General features: G+C 35.1%; 2 pseudogenes; both read right to left on the reverse strand.

The window, feature by feature from the left end:
* Window positions 1-10,804: 10,804 nt before the first annotated feature.
* LOC132275571 (small nucleolar RNA R71) lies at window positions 10,805-10,903 on the reverse strand (annotated as a pseudogene).
* A 6,931-nt stretch (window positions 10,904-17,834) lies between these two features.
* On the reverse strand, window positions 17,835-17,933 carry LOC132275672 (small nucleolar RNA R71; annotated as a pseudogene).
* Window positions 17,934-22,170: the final 4,237 nt, after the last annotated feature.

The raw sequence follows: 22,170 nt of genomic DNA on the forward strand, positions 1-22,170 counted from the left end.
GCTCATTAATTAATTCTAACTCCACCAAACAAAATTAATTGCACTACATTTACAATAATGATTTCACGAAGTCAATTTGCGTCGTGACCCTTCAACTCCTTGATTATTCCATTTGACCAAGTAAAAGACTAAATGATAAAATAATATATTTAATAAATAAATACATACAAAAAAACATTTTTATCAAAACCACCGCCCCATATTTCCTGATCAAATTAATCAAGTCAAAATAAAATAGTATCGATGCAACTCTTGAAAGTATGTTTCTATATAAGTTATTAATTAATAGCTACCCAAAGTATCGATCACTAGTGATCCTATGGATCCTACTAAATAAACCAAAGCAACTACTAATTAATATAAGAGTTGATACTGTTGGGATTTATATGCCCTAGCATAACAAATTCCTATTTAAATTAAAGAGACATGTGTTCCTAACATATATAAAATATTTATGCTTTATAAAATTGGTGAATTTAATGTATTTTGTTTCGATTCATTACGGAATTAATAATGTCCACTTGATTACAAGAGATATTTATATATATGTATGTGATGGCGATCAATACATGAATATAAATAGTAATTATAAATAGTTCATAGTCGGTAATTATGGATTGACTCATTATTAACTAAGACTTGAACTGGATCCGCGTTAGGTTGAGATATATTGTGAGAGCTGTGGTATGCAATTACTCCCTATCACTGTCATGGCATTTGACTATTAAACATGAGATAAGTATAGACTATTTTATTAATTAGTAATTGCTTTGATTTGTTCGGCGAATTCTTCGGAATCCTTAGACCGGCAATTTGGGTAATTATGTAATTAATAGTTAGAGGGTTATATTTTCAATATTTGTATCGTTGCTACTTGTATTTATTTTGTATTGATTATGGTTGTTCACAAACTAAATTCGAAGGACTTCGTGTGTTTTTAGACAAAATGATTTATTATATATTTATTTATTTAAATTATTATTTTTGTCAAACAAATATTTATTGTGATCAAGTCGGAAATAATCAAAGGTACCAAAGTAAATATATTAATTAAGTAGTTGGATTGATGGCTTTATTCATCCGATAACTAATTATGTATAAAGGGGTAAAAGTGCAAAATTAACTTAAAGGTAATTTACTATTTAATTGGAGTGAAATTAATTTCTTTTAGTGGAGTAGAAATTAATTTATTAATTAATTGAATTGGGTCCATGATTTAATAGGCCAGACTAATTATTAATTTATAGTAGCCAAGAAAATAGTAAACTCAAAGGATTCTCACCCATATCCCAAGTTGATATTGGAGTCCTATTAGAATTAAGATATGTCAATTAGAGATTGAGAATGATTTGTTGTTTCCTTTTCTTATTTTTATGTTGCCTATATATACATGGGTTCATGTATATTTTGATACAGACTTTTGGAAGAAAAGAAAGAATATATTCTCTCTCTCTAGTTTTTAGGGTTTGCTTTCTCTTATAAAGAAGGCTACCACAAGCCTTAACTCCAAAGTCATTCATCGAGGTATATTGGTGATTCCTAAAGGGAAGATTACTATCAAGAAGAATTAGAAAGGACCTTGTTAAGGGATCTACAAAAAGTGAAAACATTCACTTTAGAGGAAAGATTTAAAGGTTTACTCAAACCTTTGATGTAAGTATTCAATCTATTAATTGAATGATACATCATATTTTAATTTTGAATAAAACTTGTCTCTATGTGATGAATCAAAATCTATATATGAAAATCCCTTACAAAATTTAAAACTTGCATGTTTTCCAACAATGGTATCAGAGCATGGTTTGATTCATTACTAGAGATCATGTTTTTTTATCAAAATCATCATTCATGGATCCAAATTATATTTGCATATATATATATTTATTGATGTATATTGATGTATGATTTAATATGTTGATATATATTGATACATGATGATGTATGTATAATTGTGAATGGATGATGATGTATGTTTGGGTCATGGATGAAGCTTATAGGTTAATTGAATGTAACTTTATCTTTGGATGAATGTAATTAAGGCTTTAATTTAGCCATTTGAAAGTTCAATGATGTAATTTAATTTTTTTCATTATATTTCAAATTGTAAAATTTATTTAAAGCCATGTAATCTTCATCAAATGATATTATAAAGCTTCAAGAAGGTCTCAAAGGGTTAAATTAGGCTTCAGGAATTTTTTGGAAATTTTTTAGAATTTTTTTGGAATTTTTTGGGCTTAATTTAATTTTTTGAAAATTTTTTAAATTTCTTCTGCAATTTTCGGCGGTTTTCCGGCGACCGGAGCATCGCTGGCGGCGAGGGCGGCGCCTAAGGAAGACAAGCGTACCATGTGCCCAGATCCACAGCCGCTGATCAAATAAAGAAGAGAAGGTTTGATCCAGTGCGGCGCACCCACAAATATGCCAAGCGCGTGGGAACACATGCTGGATGTTGGCTGACGCGCCTTCCCCAGCGCCCTTCAGGCACGTACCAGCGCATGCCACGCTCTACTGCACCCCCTAAGCGCGTGCCAGCACGTGCAAGGTCCTCCGGGTGCATTCCAAGGGCTGTTTTACTTCTCCTAGCGAGTACCAACTCCCTACAGGTATTTACAAGCCGTTTGTGGACGCCCGTACAACAAGAATAGTATTTAAATGTTAAAAGCTGATTTCATTGGCCATTTAATTTGCTTTTGTTTGTTGTTTAATTATTTATGTGATGCTTGGAATAATTAATTACAAATTATTATTGTTCATGCATTGGATTCATTATTTTTTATCTAAATGACTTGATTTATATTAATTAAATTATGAAAGTTAATTGGATTTGATAACTAATTAATTAGATGACACTTATTGGGAAACGAAAAAAATAATTTGTAAATTTTTTTTAAAGTGTGCCTCAAATTAAATATTAGTGTATCATTTAAAAGTCTAGATATTTTTAAAATTTAATTGGATTAAAATCAAGGTATTTTGCATGCATTAAATCATGAATTGAAAACCCTAATTATAAATAATTAAAAATTGAGTGGGAGCGGGGATTTTTATACATTACCCCATGGCCTTCGTTATTATAACCATTGTAATTAAATCTTCAAAAATAAGGCCCCACACATGATTTAAAGAGTCTAAATATTACAAGAATGGTTGTCTCATGAAAATAAAAATATTAAATGTTCATTGTAATTAGATCTTTAAAAATAAAGCACTACGCATGATTTAAAAAGTCTAGATTATAACGACAAGATATTTAATGTTTTATTTTTCGTTGGAACATTAATAACGTTATACACTCAATCTAAAATCAATAGTGTTAGCTCCCAAACGGAGTGGTCTACACTAAGTGATTTTAGAAAGGCTAAACATAATTAGGAATCATTTCATATATATAGACAAGGCATTGTCTTTAGAGATATGGAAATGATCGGATTTGTCCGCCAATAGTAATAATGAACTTCGCCAACCGAATAAGTTATTGGCGTATTGGTTATCCGATTTTTCATGCAAAGTAGTTAAAGAACCCACATAATATTATTTTAATAGAAGTGCTCACCTAATAACAGATGAATCTCAGCAATAGTAATATTGAACTCCTCTATCAGGATAAGTTATTAACGTATTGATTGTGTGATTTATTATGCTACGAAGTTGAGAGACCTGCATTAATTAAAAAGGATTGTTCACCAATAATGATAATGAACTTTTATTTCATTGAGATTTATTATATTATGTAGTTGACAAACTCATTTTAATTTTAAATATGCATGATAGTATTAAATAATTCACCTTGCTTATTGTATGAATGCATTTATATTCAGATAATATGTCTAATCTATTTTATCTGCTTGCTAACATATTCAATGTAACTGGACCTCATTTATACGGACTGAAAAAGGAACTTAGATATTTTATTCACAACGTAAGGGTACAAATGTATTTACTAATCCTATACCTAATCATTTTACTTTAAGATACCCAAGAGAACATTAATGCTTTTAATAAGTGAAATAAGACAAATGATATGGCCCGCTGCAATATTCTAGAGTTTATCTCGAATACGCTCTAAAGCTAACATTTGTATTATTTTATTTGCTTTAAGCATCATGTTAAATCTCAATGAGATGTTTGGGTGAAATTCGATAGATCGTATGCCTGAGTACTATGTCAGATTTAAATACCATCAAGATAGCCTAATGATCTTCAGTAAAAGATCAGATTTTAAAAAATGATTGTTTATTATTTAAAAATTTAACTGGAGGTCAATAGGGCTGACTTGGGTGATAAGTTTCAAGTTGACATGATTATTGCCTTGTTACCAAACTAGTTCGACTCTTTTAGAGTGAACTAAATAAGTAATCAGTTTGAGTTCACACTCGATGATATTCTTATAGAATTGATAACATATAAAGAGATAATCAAAAGTATGGGCGTTCCTATCAATCTAACCTAGTCTATACCATCTTCTTCTAGGCCTAAGTGGAGGGGCAAAGGAAAGAAGAAAGATGATAATAGGACTAGGCTAGCATAAAACATGGGTATCCAAAAGGTTAAAGGAAGTAAGGCAGTGTAAGTTGAGGGTGAAGGAAACTGTTTCTTTTGCGACTAACTAAGACACTAAAGGACGAACTGTCTAAGCAACGACATGACATAGGAAAATGTATATTTAATCATTGAGCCATGTTATGTGGTTGTCTCTATTAATTCCTGATAGATAGATTCTGAAGCCACTAAACATGTTTGTAATTCATTACAAGGATTTCAGGAATCCAAAAGCCTCGATGATATGAATATATATTTGTTGTAGCTAAGTCAGTGGGAGTATTACATTTGAAATTAGAAAGTATGAGGATATTAGTATTAGAGAAATATCTTTATGCACAAATGTTAGACGCAATCTCATTCTTGTTTCACTTTTGGTTTATAAAAATTGTGTTGTTATTTTTTGTAAAATTGGTTTTATAAAATTGAATAGATGTGCGATTGCTTCTAGTGCATTGAAAGATGGTTTATATACTATAACCACAAACTCTTAATATTTGCAGGATGTAGAAACTAATGTTGCATCTTCTAAATTGAATGTTAAGAGAATATTTGTTACTCCTAACTCATTGTATTTTTTAGTGTCTATTATTGAGTTATAATCAATAAAAATGGAATTCAAGATTGGTCAAAGAAATTTATTACTTAGTGAGGCAGGGGTGCTTAAACCAAACTTATGAATCCTGTTTTAAAGGATAGATAACCCTAAGGGCTTAATTAGCTAAATGAAATAGACATAAAGAACAATTAGAGTCGGTACACACAGATATGTGTGGTCTTCTGAACATCCAAGCAAGATTACTTACGTTTTGGATAAATTTACCTGATGCAACACAAGTCTTAAACTTTTGGTATATTCTGAGAGTGTTAAAACTGATGTGGGGCATAGATTAGGTAAACTTATCAAAACACTTCGATCTGATCGTGGATATGAGTATTTCTTGGGATAGTGCAAATACAATATGGTCAATAAGGGTGTTGTGTACCAGTTTTTCGCAATTGACACTCAATGAATTGAGGTGTCAAATAGGAATAATAGAATTATGCTTAATATGGTTAAATCTATGATCAGTTATGCTACATTATCTCTTTCATTTTAGAGTTTAGCCTTAACAATATCGATGCACATTATGAACTGCATTCCATCTTAATCTGTCTCAAGGATACCTTTTGAGCAGTGTTTTTGACTAAACCTTAGTTTGAATCATATGCACAAATGGGGTAGTCTTGCACATGTGCGCTTGATATGGACAAGTAAGTTGGAAGCAAATCATAGGCATGCTTAATTTGATAGCTGCTCTAAAAGCACTAGGATGGATTATTTTATGATCTCAATGATACAAGTTGATTGTTTACACTCACTGTTTATCTATAGGCGGATCATATTATGAATCACATACCTAGTAGCATAATGTTGAAGAATATAATATGAGTACCAGATGAACCACATATGACACACTTATTATAGAGATTAAGAATTATATATGAATTCCCTATTGGTGCGTCGGCATCATCAAGTACACAGATTCTTGCATCGGTACATTGATGTAGTGGGAGGATTATCATCTAATCCGACAGAATCATGTTTTTAGGTGAAACCTTTATGGACATCCCTGTTAAAAATGAGTTAGACCCAGTAAGCTACACGAAAGCGTGAACTGGTATGGATACATATCATTTTGGCAAGTTGCTATGAAATCAGAGTTGGAATTTATGTATTCTAATAAAATTTGGGATCTTGTAAAACCTTCTAGTAGAGTGATACCTTTAGAAGACAAGTTAAATTATGTGTACCGATAATGGCATTATTTTTCTGAATTTATATATATTGATGACATCCTGCTCATTTAGAATGACGTGGAAGCTTAGTTATTAGTAAAGAGGTAGTTGTTCAATTACTTTGCAATGAAGGATCTTCAAGATGTAAGATATATTCCTAGGATCAAGCTTTTGCAAAATCAGGTTAAAAGGAAAATATGTTTATCTTAACAATCCTACATTAATAAATTTTTGACCAGGTTTGGTATGTAAAACTCAAAGAATGAGTTCTTACTTTATTGACATGGATTGCTCTCTAGTACGTAGTTTTCTAAGACTAGCAGAGGAGATTGAGCAAATGAGACTGGAATAATATGTTTTGGCATGTGGGAGTCTCATAAATGCTATGGTCTATACCAAACAAGACATCCATTACAATGTAAAGATAGTCAGTAGATATCAGTCCAATCCCAGACTTGATAACCGGTCTGTTATGAAAAATATCATAAAGTACCTTAAAAGAACCAATGATCTCATATTCATTTTTGGATATGATAATGTGGTTCCAGTCGGGTATGCTAGTTCTGATTTTAAATCAGATGTAGATACTATAAAGTTCATGACTTAGTGTATGTTCACTTAATAGAAGGAAAATCAGTTGGTAGATTATTAAGCAGATTTCAACTGCTGACTTAAACCTGAAGGTAGAGTACATTGCAGCATTAAAGGCAGCAAAGGAAGCCTTTTGGTTTGATCTCACTGATTTAGAGGTTGTGGAACATTCTAGCTTGCCTATCGAGCTATATTGAGATAATAGTGCAGAAGTAGTCCAAACCAATGACCCAAGCTCTATAGAGAAACAAGGTACACTAAGAGGAAATATAATGTTCTACATGATATTGTCCTGCAAGAAAATATACTCGTGGCTAGAACATTGCATTGAAACACAACTTTGTTAATCCATGAAAGGTGTCATCGATCAATAGCTTTGATTATCAACTAGATAACATTGAAGTTAGATGCAATTAGAATTGGCTATGAGGGCAAATGGGAGCGGTTGGGATTTATATGCCCTGGCATAGCAAATTCCTATTTGGATTAAAGAGATGTGTGTTCCTAACGTATATGAAATATTTATGCTTTATACAATTTGTGAATTCAATATCAATAGTTCATAGTCAGTAATTATGGATGGACTCATTATTAACTAAGACTTGAACTGGATCCGCGTTAGGTTGAGATATATTGTAAGAGCCGTCGTATGCAATTGCTCCCTATCACTGTCATGGCATTTCACTCTTAAGCATGAGAGAAGTATAGACTCTTTTATTAATTAGTAATTACTTTAATTTGTTCGGCGGATTCTTCAGAATACTTAAACGGATAATTTGGGTAAATATGTAATTAATAGTTAGAGGGTTATATTTTCAATATTTGCATCGTTGCTACTTGATGAGTGCTGAAAAATGCGCATTTAAACCCCTTAAGCTTAGGTATTCTAGGACCTTTATCTATCTTACTTTCCCGTTTTAGACTAATTTCGTGTTATTGCCCTTTTTAGGTGTTTATCCCCAAAATCAGCTAATTCAGCCAAATAAAAGCTTAAAAAAAGCTAACTCAAGCTGGATGGAATAAAGGAGCAAAGTGAAGCAGATTGAAGCAAAGAATGGAATTCAGCAGGTTCGATCGATCACAAGTACACTTCGATCGATCAAAAGTTCATCGATCTAGACATTTTAAGATGGATCCAAGCTCTTTTGTCCTTATCCAAAGATCCCATAAAGTTCGATCAATCCAACAATTCTCAGATCGATCAAAAAGATTCCATCTTATCCTGTTGTACCACCCTACCTACCACTTTTGTCTCATTCCCCAAAATATCTTAGATCTGTCCTTATCCAAAAAGGCGCCACCATGGGAGGATCAATCCAACTTAAGTTCGATAAATCTCAGCCATGTTCGATCAATCTCAGAGAATGTTCGATCGATCGAACTTCCCCAAGTGCGAGAAAAATTAATTTCCAGCTCATTAAAAGTTGTCTCATATCCAATCATTGGGAGGAATATTGGTGTGCGAGCCCAGACTATTGGGTGTGACATTTTAACCTACCTATATAAGGAATATGAGCCATTCTTGAAAGCATACATACTTGATACTAGACTTTAGACACAATTTCATATCATATTCTTAGTGAGGAAGAAAAGAAGAGAGGAGGCTAGAGACACAAGCTTGGAGTTCTTCCATCAACCAAAAAGAGGAGCAATTTCTACCATGGAGTTAGCCCTCGAGGGTTGGAGGACACCATCCATGAGTGGCTAGACATCCTCTTGGGGCTAGAATTAGCCCTAAGCATGCTTTTTACATCTTGATTTATGTATTTTTGAGGGGATTTGTATTATAATACATGTTTTGACATATTTATATACATAGATCTTGTTTATTCAATGATTTGTGTGGTTTAATTATTCCAAGTGACCATTTCATTCTATCCATATGTCTATGTATGCTATAATAAATGTTCATGTGTTTATCTCTATTTCTTGTATTGTTGATGCATGTCTATGTGTATTAATGTTATAGATCTAGAGATTGTCAAGACATAGTGCTTAATAGAATGCTCTTGTGGTTTATTTGATGGTTCATACTCATTTATTGATGGATTGTGCCTCTCCATTAGTTTAATTAGTTTAATTTCATGTCATTAGCTTAATTGTAGTGTAGTTATAGTTTAGATGTTAAATGGGAGGACAATCCATGTTTGTTGTTTGATATTCCATACTTATGAAAACAAGTAGCATATGTCTTTAACCTTGTGATGTGTTTGGATTGTGAGCTTAAAGAAAGGATTAATTGCTTAGTTTGATATATTGTGCTATCCACTATGTTGCTTAGACAATATATACTTAATTAGTCATCCATGCTTGTTGAAACAATCATACACACACACTATTGTTGCAATATATGTTTTTCCCCTCATTATTCATTCATTAAGGGTGTAGAAAAGCTATGTTTAGTGGTGATCTCTAAATCCTAAGATCTCTTTCTCTTATTTTCTCTCTATTGCATTTAATTATTTACTTTAGTTTAAATTGCATCTTAGTATAATTCAATCACCAATCAATCTTTTGATCACTCGACCTACTAACCCTAATCTCGATTCCACAACCTAATAAGACCCACCAATCCCTTGGGACGGTCCCTACTCGCCCTAACTACATTTTTAGTGAAAGGTAGTAGTGACAAATTATAAATGTAAAACTTGGCCGCGCTCATCTTAGTCCAACTTTGCTAAGCTTTGGTGCTTGACGATGGGCACCAATAAGTTTTTGGCGCCGTTACCGGGGATTGATTGAAGGCAACGTCGTATTTGTGGAATCAATTAAGAATTAGTACTCTTTTGATCGTGTCTTTACTTTATTTTCATTTTCATTTTGGTTACTTATTGTGTTGGTTCTTGTTTGACTAGGTGCATTGAGCTAGAAGGTAAGCAAAGGAGCATTTTAAGCAAGGAGCTTAGCAAAAGCAAGGAAAAAGCTAAAATCTAAAAAATTTGCAAGGCTAAAATTGAATTGAAGTGCTAAAGGACCCTTTGTGAGCTCTTTCTTAACTCAATCTCTAGTTAAATCGTGAGCCCACGTGGAGGCAATTTTATTGTTCTTTGCATATTGTTGATAGCATGGGAGTATGGGATCATTGTATGTGGAGGAAGTTTGTTAATTGTTGAATTGTTGCGAAGGTGAAGTGATTGTTGGTTGTTTGTTACTTGTTTGTGTTTTGCTTGTGCATACATGGTCATAGATCATTGAAACCTACTCTTGTCCCTCTTAATTTTCATCTTGAATCTATTGTTCGAAACCCTAGGGGAAGAGGAAGTTCTAGTCAATCCATTTCATCAATGGAAGACCATAATGGAAAGCATGTGGAGAACCTTGGTTACATAGACCAACAAGGTATCCTCCACCCCAATATGCATCATAATAACATGCAAGTTCCATTAGGCATGCCGAGGCCATTCATTCACTCACCACAACAACAAGGCCAAGTTCCATTGGGAATGCCTAGGCGAATGTTTGCTCCACAACCTCGCATAGTTCAAGGTAATTAAGGTGCCTATGTTGCACCTCCAATTGTTAACCCTCCCCTTGTTTTAAGAGATCACTATGTGCCTAATGAATATAATGCACCCACATGCATTCAATTGCCACCATTTAGAGCACACTACTATGAAATCAAACCACAAACCATTCAAATGCTTCCTAACTATCATGGACTTCCAAGTAAAGAACCTTACAAGCATTTGGATGAGTTTCTTGAAGTATGTTCCACCGTAAGATACACGGACATGCCGGAAGAGGTCTTAAGGTTTAAACTTTTTCCATTCACCCTTAAAGACAAGGCAAAATATTGGTTTAACAATCTTAGGCCTTTTTCAATAACTTCTTGGGCAGAAATGCAATAAGAGTTCTTGAAGAAGTACTATCTGGTTTCTAATACCAATGCCATGAGAACCTCAATTCAAGAGTTTTCACATGGGGATGGGGAAACGTTCCATGAGGCATGGGAAAGATTCAATGAATTGCTTAGGAAGTGTCCACATCATGACATGCCCAAATGGCAATTAGTTCAATATTTCTTTGAGAGTTTATCCGATAATTACAAGGGCATGGTTGATGCTTCCATGGGTGGCTCTTACATTAATAGGCATGAGGATGACGTGTGGTGTCTTTATGAGAGCATGAGTGAAAATTCTTTGCATCGAACTTTATCTTCTAAGAATGGTAGGAATTCAAGTGGAAGGAAGAGTGTTGGCTTACATCAAGTTGACCATTCTAATGAAATAACCGCCGAGATGAAATCCTTATCTCAAAGGTTTGATCAATTCTTGATCAACCAAAACTCAGCAAATCAAGTATCTTCCTTCCCTAACCATTCCCATCATGCATCCAATGAATCATGTATGACTTGTTCAAGTATTTTACATTCTACTTCCAATTGTCCCCATGGACATGTGCAAAGTCAGCATCATGAACAAGTCAATGCAGCTTTTGTTAATCAAGGGAGCAATCCTTATGGCAATCACTATAATTCTAGTTGGAAGAATCACCTGAATTTCTCTTGGAGAAACCAACAGGAAGGCTCAAACCCTTCCCAAGGTAGTTTTCAATTCCACCTCCAATGCAAGGCCAAGGATCACAAGGATATAGACCATATCAATCACAAGTAAATCAATTTTCTAATTCTCATTTTCCTAATCAACCATCATATTCTCAAGGAAATTCTAGGAGTCCCGCTTTTGAAGAGAAAGTTTTGACCGCTCTAGGTACTCTAGAGGCGATCACTCAATTGTTTCATTCTCATTCTCAATCCATTGCTAAGCTAAAAACCCAAGTATGGCAAATAGCTAGTACTTTAAATGCTAGAGAGAAAGGAAAAATGCCTTTAAATGCCCCACCAATGCAACAATGTGTCGTGGAGACTCATTCCTCATTGGAAAGTCCTATAATAGAGCATGTCAATGCGGTGACAACCTTGAAAAGTGGGAAGATTGTGGACAACCAAGTAGGTGTGTCCAATGAAGAGAGTGAACCAGTGCAACCCAAAGTTGACACCTATCCCGTTTCACATTTTATTGCTCCTTCACTTGAAAAGAAAAATTTGCAAAATGATTTCAAAATTTCTTGTGTTAAAGAGACTTCAAGGAAAAATTTTAAAAAAGTTTTTGAGCCAAGAGCTCCATTTCCGGATGCCTTGAAAGGATCCATTTCAATTGACAAGCAAAAGGCCAAGACAAATGAAATCATGGATGTGTTTAGGCAAGTGAAGGTTAACCTTCCCATTTTGGATGCAATCAAGTAAATTCCGGCTTATGCCAAGTTTTTAAAAGATCTTTACACCCAAAAGAGGAACAAAAGCCAAGCACCTAGGAAAGTGGTCTTAACCGAGCAAGTGAGCTCTATTTTGCAGCATAACACTCTTCCAAAGTTTAAGGACCCCGGTTCACCTACCACTTCATGCATCATTGGTGATCATATCATTAATCGGGCTCTCCTAGACTAAGTTGCAAGTGTTAACCTTCTTCCATACTCGGTATATGTCAAATTAGGGTTAAGAAACTTGAAACCAACGTCGGTGGTTTTGCAACTTGCCGACCTATCCATAAAAAAGCCTAAGGGTATCATTAAGGATGTATTGATTAAGATTGATAAATTTTTCTTCCCCGTTGATTTCGTTGTCATTGACACGGAACCGGTCCCGAATCCTAAGAGCCAAATTCCTGCTATCCTTGGCCGTCCTTTCTTGGCAACTGCGAATGCCAACATTAATTGTAGGACAGAGATAATGAAGATCTCATTTGTCCACATGAAGTTGAAGTTGAATATCTTCAATCCAACCCCCAATTCATTTGACAAGCATGAAGAAGTGAATGTTGTAGAGAAATATCATGACCATAAATGTGAAGGAATAGAGTCTTTGCGTGAAACCAAAATTTCAAAAAGTTTATCTTCAACCCTGAATTCCAAGAAAGTTGTTTCAAAATCTTGTTTTGAAAGAGTATGGAAGCCCAAAGATCATTTTGACCAAGGACCAAAAAAAATTTTTGAGCCTAATCCAACAAGTTCTCTAGGGAACCATTTGTTAGTTGGTGTTCAAAGTACTTATCACCCCATTAAGGAGGGGATGCACTATAAGATGTTTGATCCGGGCTAAAAGAGCCTAACATCTTACTAGAGACGTTAAAGACTAGTACATTTCGTAGGTGTCACAATCCTATTCCTCCCTCATTTCTATTTTAAATTTCATTTCTTGCGAAGTCTAGATATTTGCTTTAGGTTCATATACATTGCTAGGAACTGTGATTATGATTGCATGCACTTTTATGTTGAAAATGAGCATTTTGTTCCAGTTTGATTGATCTCAAAAGAGGTTCGATCGATTGAACATCATACCTGTATCCAACCTGCATCCAATCACCTCTCTGTCCAATCGTACGAAGGAAACCTACATATTTCAGCTCTCTGTCTGATCGATCACAAGTTCTTCGATCGATCAAACTTCATCTTGGATCGATCTGCAGTCCCAACACTTAGAAAAATTTTGAACCTGTATCTAACCTGCATCCAAAGACCTCTCTGTCCCATCGTTCAAACATGTCTGCAGATTTTTGCATGTTCGATTGATCGGAGTACTTCTGAGATCGATCTTTGTTCTTTGATTTACTGTTTTGAATTTTAAATTTAAAAACTCCAAGAATATTTTATTCTAAGTTGAAAAAAAAAAAAATATATATATATATATATATATATATATATATTTCATTTTTAATTTTTGATTTTTAATTTTCAAAAATTCGAAAGCTTCAAAAACAATTTTGTCTTTTAGTGAGGAGAGATCGATACTAGTTTGATCGATCTAAGATTTCCAATCGATCGATCGAACTGCAGAAGGAATGTTTTTTAAAATAAAGGCCAAGGGTTATTTCAGATTGATTCAAAGATCAATCCAAAAATACCTTAGCTTCCCCTCGCCGCTGCAACCCCACTATTCCCATCTTCCGGCGAGTGCTCCGGCGATTCCATCGTGCTCGAATCTCTCTCCCTCATCTCGGATCTCAGATTTCATATCTCTCTCCTTCGATCCACTTCTCTCTCAGTTTTGGGTAAGATTCAAGTTCTTCCCTTTTGATTTCAAGCTTCATGTTGATGAATCCATGTTTTCTTGTTAGATCTATGATGTTATGATGATGAATCTTGCCATTTTTGAAGCTTTGACCCACTGTATATATGTGTATATATATGTATATATATCGGTTTTATATTTTTTATTTTTATTTTTTATTTTGGGGGTCACGGGCCTAATCAAGTGACCAAAATTATTGATTTGTTGTGTAGAGGGGCCCACGAGCTTGCTTGTGAAGCCCCCGTGCCATCCACGTCATAGATCTGTGACTTTTCGAATTTCATCTCACAATTTGATCGATTGAACTTTTTCTTAAATCGATCTGTAATAGATCGATCTTACTTATTCAAAATCGATCGAACTTACATCGATCTCACATTTTTGTGCTCGATCGAACTTCACAGATTTGCATCACACACTTCACACACTATCTCTTGTGATTCATGCTATCTCATACATGCCCAATGCCTGTGTTTTCCACATTGGATGCATTTCGTACTTATACTGTCTAGCATGTTTCACATCATGTCACTTATTCATTGTCACTTGCATAGATTCATGTTCCTTATCTGTTTTGTCTATCTTATTTGACATACATGATTCTATAAACTGTGCTTTAATTCTTCATACCAGCACTGACTTCCTTTTTTAGTTTCCTTTTATTTTGCAGGCATGGCTAGGGTCAAGACTGTTGCCAGTGGATGATGAGCGCTGAAAAGTGCGTATTTAAACCCCTTAAGCTTAGGCATTCTAGTACCTTTATCTATCTTACTTTACCGTTTTAGATTGAGTTCGTATTATTTCCATTTTCAGGCACTTATCCCAAAAATAAGCTAACTCAGCCAAATAAGAGCTTAATTGAAGCAATTTTGGGATGAATCAAAGAAAGGAGCCAAGTGGAAGCAAAAGGAAGAAAAAGGTGGAAATCAACATCTTCGATAGATCTTAGATCAAAGTTCGATCGATCCAACATGATCGATCTCAGCACTTCAAGATGGATCAGAGCCATGATGACATTTTTAGAGAACTCAAAAGTTCGATCGATCCAACATCATTCTTCAATCGATCAAACTACTTTGTCCTTATCCAAATGATTGATCTTATCTAGTTGTACCACCCTACCAACCATTTTTATCCTTTTCCCAAAAATATCTTCAAAATATCTCAAATTTGTCTTTATCCAAAAAGCGCCACCAATGAAGATCGATCCAGCCTAAGTTTGACGGATCTCAGCCAAGTTCAATCGATCTAAGTCCAAGGTTCGATTGATCAAACTTCCTCCAGTGCGAAAAAGTTAAATTTCCAGCTCATTGAAAGTTGTCCTTTATCCAATCATTGTGCTTTGCACGACCCTAGCTTATTTTGTGTGTCACTTGACCTACCTATAAAAGGAATATGATGCACTTTTTGAGATAGACACTTAGTATTTGGTAGATACAACTTTAGAGGCTATTCTTAGTATAGAAAAAAAAAAAAAGAGGAAGAGGCTAGAGACACAAAGAGGGGGGTTCTTCATCAACAAGGAGCATATTTCTTCCATGGAGTTAGTCCTTGAGGGTTGGAGCAACATCACCATGAGTGGCTAGACATCCTCTTGGGGCTAAAGTTAGCCCCAAACATGCTTTCTATATCTTAATCTTGTGTATTATTGAGGGATTAGTGTTGTAATTAATGTTTTGACACTTTGATATATATAGATCTTGATTGTTCAATGATTTATGTGGTTAAATGCTTTCAATTGATCATTTCATTCTATCCATATCTCTATGTATGTTAGAATAGATGTTCATGTACTTGTCTCTAGATTTTGTGTTATTGATGCATGTCTATGTGTATTGATATTATAGATTTAGAGATTGTCAAAACATAGTGCTTAATTGAATGCTCTTGTGATTTTCTTAATGGTTCATACTTATTCCTTGATGGATTGTGCCTCTCCCTTAGTTTATTTTTATGCTAGTAGTGTAGTTGTAGTGTAGTGTTAAATGGGAGGACAATCCATGCTTATTGTTTGATGATCCAAGCTTTTGAATGCAAGTAGCATATGTCTCTAACCTTGTGTTGTATTTGGATTATGAGCTTAATTAAAGGATTAATGACTTGTTTTGATCTATTGTGCCTTTCACATGTTGTTTAGACAATATATGCTTCATTGCTTAGATATATTGTACCTTTCACATGATGTTTAGACAATACATGCTTAACTAGTTATCCTTGCTTGTTGAATCAACCAAACATACACACACATCAATATTACAACACACCATTTGCCCTCATTAGTCACTTGTCAATGGTATAGAAATGCATTACTTGGTGGTGATCTCTAAACCCCAAGACTCTTCTCTCTCTTATTTGTTCTTAGTTGCATTCTTTTGTTATCACTTAGTTTAATTTAGTTGCTCTCTAGTCTAATCAACTAACCACCCAATTGTTTGATCACTCGACCTACTAACCCTAATAGCGATTCCACAACTTTGTTCGACCCTCACAATCCCTTGGGACGATCCCTACTCGCCCTAGCTATATTTATAGTGAAAGGTAGTGGAGGCTTTTATAAATGTAAAACTTGGCCCTCGCCTAAATGCACACTCTCTAAGCTTGATGGTAGTGCGATAGACCAGTCAGTTTTTGGCGCCGTTGCCGGGGATTGATTTGATTTGGCAACGTCGAAATTGTGGAATCAATTAGGACTAGTACTCTTTTGATCGTGTGTGTACTTTATTTTTATTTTTCTTTTTGGTTACTTATTGTGTTGTTCTTACTCGACTAGGTGCATTGTTGGAGAGGAAACAAGCAAAGGAGCATTAAAGCAAAGCAAAGAAACTAAAAAGCTAAAAATTTAAAAAATTTGCTGAGCTAAGCTTTAAATTTGGAGTTGAAGCGCTGAAGGACCTTTGTGAGACTTTCTTTACTTAATCCCTTAGTTAAATCGTCAGCCCGCGTGGAGGCTTGTTTTCAATTTCTTAGACAAATCGTGAGCCCGCATGGAGGCTTGTTTTTAATTGTTCTTTGCATCATTGTTGTTAAAGCATGGGAATATGAATTAAGTGTTTGTGGAAGAAGTCTAATTGCATTGTTGTGAAGGCATAGTGTTTGTCATTCTTTGTGGTTGTTGTGTTTTGCATTGTGCATGCATAGACGTCGTTCATTGAGACCAACTCTTGTCCCTCTTGATTTGCATCTTGAATCCATCGTTAGAAATCCTAGGGGAAGAGGAAGTTCAAATAGAACCAATCTATCAATGGATGACCATAATAATGATCATGTTGAGGACCTTGGTCACATAGACCAACAAGGTATCCTTCATCCTAATGTGCACAATGAGAACATATAAGTACCATTAGGCATGCCTAGGCATTCACCAACCACCACAACAATAAGGCCAAGCTCCATATGGAATGCCAAGGCCAATGTATGTTCCACAACCTCCCATCATCAATCAAGGAATTCAAAACCAAAGTGTTCATGTTGCACCTCAAGTAGCTAATCCACCTCTTGCTTTAAGAGACCATTATGTGCCTAATGAGTATAATGCACCTACATGCATCCAATTACCTCCATTTAGAGCACATCATTATGAAATTAAGCCACAAACCGTTCAAATGCTTCCTAACGATCATGGATTTCCAAGTGAAGAACCTTACAAGCATCTGGATGAGTTTCTTGAAGTATGTTCCACCGTAAAATATACGGATATGCCGGAAGAGGTCTTAAGACTCAAACTTTTTCCATTCACCTTAAAAGATAAGGCAAAGTATTGGTTTAACAATCTTCGGCCTTTTTCAATCACTTCTTGGACAGAAATGCAACAAAAGCTCTTGAAGAAGTACTATCCGGTTTCAAAAACCAATGCCATGAGAACCTCAATTTGAGAATTTTCACATGGGGATGGAGAAACGTTTCATGAGGCATGGGAACGCTTTAATGAATTGCTTAGGAAGTGTCTACATCATGACATGCCCAAATGGCAATTAGTTCAATATTTCTTTGAAAGCTTATCGGATAATTACAAAGGCATGGTTGATGCTTCCATGGGTGGCTCATACATTGATAGGCATAAGGATGACGTGTGGCGTCTTTATGAGAGCATGAGTGAAAATTCTTTACATAGAACATTATCATCCAAGAATGGTAGAAATTCACAAGGTAGGAAGAGTGTTGGCTTATATCAAGTCAACCATTCAAATGAAATAGCCGCCGAAATGAAGTCTTTATCTCAAAGGTTTGATCAATTTTTTATTAACCAAAACTCGGCGAACCAAGTATCTTCCTAACCTAACCATTCTCAACGTGCATCAAATGAAACATGTATGACTTGTTCTAGTGTTCTTCATTCTACTTCTCATTGTCCTCACAGACAAGTGCAAAATGAACCTAATGAAAAAGTCAATGCAGCTTTTGTGAACCAAGGGAACAATCCTTATGGTACTCATTATAATCCAAGTTGGAGGAATCATTTAAATTTCTCTTGGAAAAACTAAGGAGAAGGCTCAAACCCTTCCCAAGGCGGTTTTCAAGAGAAGTACATTCCACCTCCACTTCAAAACCAAGGATCCCAAGGTTATAGACCTTATCAATTATAAGGGAATCAATTTGTTAATTCTCATTTTCCCAACCAATCTTATTCCCAAGGACATACTAGAAGTCCCGCCTTTGAAGAAAAAGTTTTAAATGCTTTGGGCACTTTAGAGGTTAACACTCAATTGCTTTATTCTCACTCTCAATCTGTTGCGAAGCTAGAAACCCAAGTAGGGCAAATAGCAAGCACTCTCAATACAAGAAAGAAGGGAAAGATGCCTATTAATGTCCCACCTAAGCAACAATGTGTTATGGAAACCCATTCCTCATCGGAAGGCCACACCATTGAACATATTAATACGGTGACTACCTTACGGAGTGGTAGGGTTGTGGACAATCAAGTAGAAGTGTCCAATGAAGAGAGTGAACCGATACAACCTCAAGTTATCATCCGTCCCGTTTCACATCCCATTCCTCCTTCATTGCATATACATGATCTTGTGAATGAGAAAGCCTTGAAAAATATGTTTGAAAAAGAAGTTTTGAAAAATGATGTTGAAAAAGTTTTGCTGAAAAATAATTTGAAATAAAGTGATTTGAAAACTTCTAGTGTTGAAGAGAGTTCAAAAGAAAATTCTGAAATAGTGTTTGAACCAAAAGTTCCATTTCCGGATGCCTTAAAAGGATCCATTTCAAAAGATAAGCAAAAGGCAAAAATCAATGAAATTATGGAAATGTTTAGGCAAGTGAAAGTCAATCTTCCACTTCTGAATGAAATCAAGCAAATTCCGGCTTATGCCAAATTCTTGAAAGACTTATGCACCCAAAAGCGGAAGAACAAAAGCCAAGCACCAAGAAAAGTGGTTTTGACCGAGCAAGTGAGCTCAATTTTGCAACATAACACTTTGCCAAAGTTTAAGGACCCCAGTTCACCTACTACTTCATGCATTATTGGTGATCATATCATTAATCGGGTGCTTCTTGACTTAGGAGCAAGTGTTAACCTTCTTCCATACTCGGTTTATGTCAAATTGGGCCTAGGTGAATTAAAATCCATGTCGGTAGTTTTGCAACTTGCCGGCCGATCTATCAGGAAGCCTAGGGGTGTCATTGAGGATGTTTTGATTAAAATTGATAAATTCTTCTTCCTGGTTGATTTCGTTGCATAGACACGGAACCGGTCCCCAATCCTAAGAGCCAAATTCTCGTTATCCTTAGCCGTCCTTTCTTGGCAACCGCTAATGCCAACATCAATTGTAGGACGAGGATAATGAAGATCTCATTTGGCCACATGAAGGTGAAGTTGAATATCTTTAATCCCACACCTAATTCATTTGACAAATATGAAGAAGAAGTTAATGTTGTAGATAAATGTCATGATCTTCAATGTCAAGGAAGTGAACTTTTGTGTAAGACCAAAACTTCCAAAGGATCATCTTCAACCTTGCATTCTAAAAGTCTAGTTTCAAATTCTTGCTTTAAAAGGCGATGGAAGCCCAAAGGTTGTGATTGCATAGACAAAGGATCAAAAGTTTCTTTTGAGCTTAATCTAACAAGTTCTTTAAAGAACCATTTGTTAGGTGGAGTTCAAAGCATCTATCACCCCAACAAGGAGGGGATGCATTACAAGATCTTTGATCCGGGCTAAAAGAGCCCAACGTCTTGCTAGAGACGTTAAAGACTAACAACGACATTTCGTAGGGTGTCAAAACCCTATTCCTCCCTCATTTCTATCTCAAATTTCATTTTTCGCGAAGTCTAGATACTTATTTTTTGTTCATATGCATTAATAGGAACTGTGATTAGGATTGCATGAATTTTTGTGTTGTAATTGAGCATTTAGCATAAGTTCGATCGATCTCAAATGAGAGTTCGATCGATCGAACTTCCACCTGCATCCAACACTTAGAAAAAATTTCGACCTGCATCCAAATCACCTCTCTGTCCCATCGTTCAAACTTATTCTTAGATCGATCAGGAGACATTCGATCGATCCAACTTCAAAGTTTGATCGATCTCATGATCCAACACTTAGAAAAATTTTAAGCCTGCATCAACCTGCATATTCAGTTCTCTGTCTCATCGATCGAAACATTTCAAGATCGATCGAAAGTTCTTTGATCGATCCAACTCCGATGTTCGATCGATCTTCAAGTTCCAACACTTAGCCAAATTTTTGAACCAAAAACCTGCATATTTTTGCCCTCTGTCTAATCAATCGAACTCTTGTTTTGATCGATCTCAGTTTATCATTTCATTATTTTGACTTTTCAAATTTCAAAAATCCAAACATATTTTCATTTTTATTTTATTTTATTTTATTTTCATTTCATTTCATTTTATTTTATTTTTCAAAAAGTTTTCAAAAATACAAAAATATTTTAGTTTATTTAGTTTTTAATTATTATTGATTATTCAAAATAAATAAATAAATAAATAAAATAATCCAAAAATATTTTATTTTATTTTACAATTTTTTAATTTTAATTCTAATTTTTAATTTTAGTTTTTCATTTTTCAAAAATTTTTAAAAATTTTCAAAAAAAAAAAAAATACTTTGAGGAAAGTTCATCAAAGTTCGATCGATCGGGAATCTCAGTTCGATCGATCAAACTAATAGGGAAATGTTTTTAAAAATACAACCGAGAGTTGTGAGATTGATTACAAAGATCGGTCCAACAACTCCCTACCCTACCCCTTGCTTCCCTCATCGTCGCCGTGAACCCCAATCGCCCTCTCCATCTTCCTCATCTCCGGTGACACCTCCGGCAACATCAAGCCTACCCCGAATCTCACTCCCTCTTCATCTCCACTTCTCTCCTTCGGTTGAGGTAAGATCCGAGGCACCATGCTTGATTTCGGCTTAGATCTCATGCTTACATGCTTTACATGTTCAATCCATGCCATTTTCATGATAAATCCACCATTGATGAGCTTGAAGCATGTTTGTATATATGTGTATATATATATGTGTATATATGTTTTTATATTTTTTATTTTCGAATCAATTTTGGGAGTATGGGCTTTGTTTGGGTGATGGTAATTGATGATTTGCTGTGTTGATGGGCCCACGATCATGTCGTGAAGGCCCCCGTGCTTCCAAAGTCACAGATCTGTGACCTTTGAGTTTTCACCTTCGCACAGTTCGATCGATCGAACTTCAATCTCAGATCGATCGAACTCATACCTCAGATCGATCAAAGTTTTGAGATCGATCTCAAACCTTTTTGTGATCGATCGAACTTCACAGATCTCACACACACACTTCATTTATCATGCCTTATGTTCATGCTATCTCATATATGCCCAATGCCTGTGACATTCCACATTGGATGTATTTCATACTTACATTATTTAGCATGTTTTATATCCTATCATAGATTCATGTCATCTATATGATTTGTCTATCTTATTTGACATGCATGTTTCTATTTTGTGCTTCCAATTCTTAATTCTGGTACTAACTCCCCTTGCAAGTTTTTAAATTATTTTTCAGGCTATAACTAAGTGCAAGACTGTTGCCAAGAGGCAACACGGGCCTCAAAGACATATCAGACCATGGATAGAAAAGCCAGCAGAGCCCTCTCATGCACAGGAGGAGCCAGTACAGCCTATTCCACCTCAGTCACCTGCTCATGAGGCTGAGGATGACCATATTCCATCCACCTTTGTAGTTC

This window comes from Cornus florida, unplaced genomic scaffold (genome assembly GCF_030987335.1).
Source record: "Cornus florida cultivar Cherokee Brave unplaced genomic scaffold, ASM3098733v1 CherokeeBrave_3.0.0_Hap2_Chr09, whole genome shotgun sequence".
In the NCBI taxonomy this organism is placed as follows: domain Eukaryota; kingdom Viridiplantae; phylum Streptophyta; class Magnoliopsida; order Cornales; family Cornaceae; genus Cornus; species Cornus florida.